Consider the following 4,705-nt stretch of genomic DNA (forward strand, 5'->3'; position numbering starts at 1 on the left):
TGGGTGGCACTTGGTTAAGTGCCCACACTATTAGATTTCATGAAAAGATAACCAAAGGAACATAAGCATGATGAAAATCATTAATCTGAAATCAAAACCTGTATACATAGTCTGGCAGTGGAATGAAGTATTTGGAAGTGAGACTATCTTGACAAGTCCTGGGTGTATAGTTATGGCTTTTATAGACTCCCTAATGTTTAACTGACTTTAACATTTGCCTCTATAAGGAAGGAACAAAGAGAGGGAGGGATGGAGGGAGGAAGGGAGGGAGGGAGGGAGGAAGGGTGAGAGGGAGGGAGGAAGGAAGAAAAGTAGAAAGGAAAGAAGGAAGGAAGATGAAGGAAGGAAGGAAGGAAGGAAGGAAGGAAGGAAGGAAGGAAGGAAGGAAGGAAGGAGAAAGGAAGGAAGGAAGGAAAAGAAGAAAAAAAACAAGGAGAAAGCAGGATTCAGACTACAACATAGCTGTTAAGTGCTGTGTTGTCGTTCCCCCTGTTCAAAATAAAGTTGTTTCTTAACTATACCTGTCTGCTAGACTCCTGTAGCAGCCAGGGACGCTTGGTTTCATACATAATTGCTAAAATAAATATTGACTGACTGGTGATTCTTGAATGAAGAAAAAAAAAAGAAAGAAAGGGAGAAAGAAATGAAGAAATGAACTAACATGGAGTATTTCCTAAGCATGAAGATCTGTACTGGGCTTTCTTACTCGGTATCATTTATTTCAAACCAAGGACTTATGGGGGTACTTATTACCTATTCTCACTGTTTTCAGGTGAAGTAACCGAGACTTAGCGTAGCTAAAAATCTTTTAAAAACTAACTTTCACCCTAACTGGTTTGGCTCAGTGGATGAAGTGTTGGCCTGCGGACTCAAGGGTCCCGGGTTCGATTCCAGTCAAGGGCATGTACCTTGGTTGCAGGTACATCCCCCCGCGGGATGTGTGTGTGTGTGTGTGTGCAGGAGGCAGCTGATCAATGTTTCTCTCTCATTGATGTTTCAAACTCTCTATCCCTCTCCCTTCCTCTCTATAAAAAATCAATAAAATATATTAAAAAACCTCACTAACTTTCTAATTCATAAGTTTAGAAAGTGACAGAAAAAAATGGAAAGGAAACTGGACATTTGGTTACAGAGCCCACTTCTAGCTCTTACATTTCTGTATTTAACTATAAACTGCAGTTATATAACTATATTCTGTATTTTACTATTTTTCATTTCTGAGATTATTGAGTCATACATATTAGTAGAAAAACACTTAGAACAAAAATAAGAAAAAAAATGAAATAAAAATTTGAAATTTCACCATTCAAGAAAATAAGTTCTGAATATATCCTTCTAGAAATTTTCATATAAATATGTATAAAAGTATAAATACACTTTTCTTAGCAAACGTGGGAACATTATACACATAGCATTTTGTTAACTTTTGTTTTGTTAACTTAACAATACATGGGAAATTTTAAAGTTTTTGAAATTCTGCCTTTAATAATTTTCATAATATAATTTTCCTTCTGGCTCAGATGTGACTGAGTGCAAAGTTGGGCATCTTTTCTGTGGACCCTGATGGCTGGCCTTGATCCCTCTGCCAGCGCTTCTTAAGAAAGTTGTACATATTTTATAAGCAGGATCAAAAGGGTTGAGGAAGAATGGCTAAAGCAGTCCCTGGCAAATGCAGGTAGTCAATAAATGTTTGCTAACTGAATTAAAGAATGCATAATATGTTACATTTAAAAATATAAGTGCAATCATTACATCCTTTCAGCAAGTTATGAGGGATGCAAGTTTCTGGGGTAAGGCCACTGCTGAGAAACACTTGTAATTATATTATTCAGAACAAGTGGCTCCACTCCGAAAAGTGAAATGGTACAAGAGTTCAATAGTCCTTGTAGGATGAAGTCAACTTCAGTGCCCTGTTTGTGCTTCTCTACATCTTCACATCTTGCCAGCTGACCAGCTAATGGCAGAAAAGCTGGCAAAGGCCATAGACTGGCACACTCAGAATAGAAAAATATAGAGATGAGCAATTAGCATGCACTCCTATTCGAATATGTCAATTATTTGAAATACCTAAATGTGAGGTTATTGTACATGTTCGGTATGAATTTTGGTGGATACTGATGAGTCACCTTCCAAAGGGCAGTACTCATCATACTCTTCGCCATGAAAACAATGGCCATTTCTCCACATCCACGACAGCTCTGGATCTTTTTGGTTTCATTATTTCATAATAGAAAAGAAGTTCTATGTTAATTTTCATTTTCTTAATTAACGGTGAGGTGAATGTCTTTCCACGTTCTCTCTGGCCATCTGTGCAGAGTGAATTGTTTGTGGAGATCTGGTGTCCATTTTCTATAGCGTTGTGTGCTTTTTTCTTGTTGGTTTCTAAAATTAAATGAAAATGAATGTTATTAATCCTTGATTATTTATTTTGAAAATATTTTCACCAAATGCTTCACTTACCTTTTAATTTGGTTTACTTTGTCTTGCAAGCATTTTAGCCTTTTTATTGCCAGATTGATCCATCTTTTCTTTAATTTCTTCTGGGTCTTAAGCTTAGCTTTGTAATTTCTTTTCCATTGAGATTTCCTCCCCATTGCAATAATATAAGAATTATTAACCCTTAAATATCTCATATTTCTTTACAGTAGCTCTTTACTCTCCCTGAAGTTTATTTTTGCATATGGAATAAATTCAAAATCTCTAGCAAATTATCCTCTCAGTGCTGTCATGTGCAGTGGGAAGAACAACATGATTGATTAATTCTATCTGCCATAGATGTTGGATGGGAGAGTGGGAGAATCCATTAATTAATTAGTGCATCCCAAGCCCCTTGGTACTCGAGCAGGCACTAGTGTAAACACTGGGAATATAGGGCTAAGAACAAACTAGCACTGTTCTTGCATGGAACTTTCATTTATATTGTAAAAGATGTAAACACTAAGGTAAACAAAAAAAATGTCAGGTGGTGATGAGTACCATGAATAAATAATAAACTCTAACAATGTGATGAAAAAAGAGGGTTTCTGTATGCTGAGTGGTTAAGGAAGGCTTCTCTGAAGAGGGGGTGTTTGAACTGAAAACTGAATGATGAGCAGAAACTAGTCTTCAAGAGTCTTGAGGGAGAGAACTCTACGGAGTCAAAAGCAAGTACAAAGAACCTAAGGGTTGCACTAATGTGACATATTTGAAGTCAGAATGAAGGTGGAAGAGGTCAGCGAGATAAGCAGGATCCAAATAATCTTGGCCTAATCAAGCCTGGTAAATAGTTGGGTTTTATTACTAGTGATGGGGAGATATTGGAAGATTTTAAACCAGGGCATCATGTGGTATGATTTACAATTTACATTGGTATACCTACCATCCCTGAAGCTGCCACTAGAGGGAGGCAGGAGGCGATGGGGCAGTCACACCACCAGCTCCCCAGTTCCCATCCTTCTCCACCAAATTACCTTCAGTTAGAACCTGCATAGAGAGAAAGAAATGTCCAGAAAAGGAACAGACTGTGACTGGTTAAGGAATGAGACCAGAGACTTTGTCTAATTAAAAGGAGGTTAGCCTGAAATGGATATTTAATAGATACATTTCTGAGATTATTTCCAGAAGCAATTGATGAAAAACATGTCCTCAGGACTGATCACCTGGCTGGCTCTTGCTTGGCCATACAAACCTCACAGGGTGGTGGGGACTCTGGTGGCTTTTCAAAGAGGTCTGGCTCATAGCCCAGCAAGTTTGGGATTTGGGTGTTTTATCAGTGCTCCCAAGGCAATGGAATGAGAGCCTGATCTGCTTCAGCCACATCCAGAGACTGGCATCTATAAGCCAGGAGAGCCATGTACCAGATTACACCAAGAACCCCATCTGGAGTCCATTTGACCTTTGAACTTGCAAGCTCTATTCTTTTGCTCATTCAGGATGGTGATTTCAGGCATTTACCATGGTCCAGCATTTGACATACCATCAGAAGCTGTCCTACAATACAGGCATAACAAAACTAGGCTGCCCCAAGCCCCTGGCAATAGAATTGTTTCCCTTTATACCAAGAAAGTTGGGAAAGCACCAAAATCTGCATGTGGTGTGTGCCCAGGTCAACTTGGAGGAGTTTGTGTGGTGAGCCTTAAAGTTCTAATGAGATTGTCTGAAATGAAAAAACGTGTCAGCAGGGTCTACAGTGGATCCACGTGTGTGAAATGTGTCTGTCAGTGACAGGTTTAAACGTGCTTTTCTTCTTCAGGAGCAGATAATCATTGTGAACATGTTGAAAGCACAAGCACAGAGTCAGAAAGCTAAAGAAATTTTTTAAAAATGAAGCTTTTTTGAGTAATAAAATCAAAAGGCTTCAAATATAAAGAACCCCATCTGATAGGCAGGTATACCTGGTTTGTCCTTCCCCTAATAAAACAAGCCTGGGAGTCGCATCTTTGCCAGCCACATGCTTGGTGGGCAGAGCGTCGCTAAAAGGGAGGTGAGTGAGGAACATGGAAAATGCTCAGGCCCTGATTTTCATAGTTGAGATAGCTGCCAGGTCAACATGAATTTTGGAGGGAGGTGCTGCCAGGTCAACATGAATTTTGGAGGGAGGGGCTGCCAGGTCAACATGAATTTTGGGGGGAGGGGCTTTTCTGCTGGAAGTTCTTGCATGGCACAACCAGTGACCCTTTGGGCTGCAGGTGGCACTGAGCATGCTGCTTAAGGGAGTGGTTGTTGC

General features: G+C 39.5%; 1 non-coding gene and 1 pseudogene across 1 annotated transcript; both read left to right on the top strand.

The window, feature by feature from the left end:
• The first annotated feature begins 437 nt into the window (after positions 1-437).
• On the top strand, positions 438-569 carry LOC132224375 (small nucleolar RNA SNORA63). The gene has a single exon (XR_009450664.1). It is a non-coding gene; the product is annotated as a small nucleolar RNA SNORA63 (small nucleolar RNA).
• Positions 570-3,934: 3,365 nt separating this feature from the next.
• On the top strand, positions 3,935-4,300 carry LOC132241624 (large ribosomal subunit protein eL34-like; annotated as a pseudogene).
• The last annotated feature ends 405 nt before the right edge of the window (positions 4,301-4,705 follow it).

Source organism: Myotis daubentonii, chromosome 1 (assembly GCF_963259705.1).
Source record: "Myotis daubentonii chromosome 1, mMyoDau2.1, whole genome shotgun sequence".
Lineage (NCBI taxonomy): Eukaryota > Metazoa > Chordata > Mammalia > Chiroptera > Vespertilionidae > Myotis > Myotis daubentonii.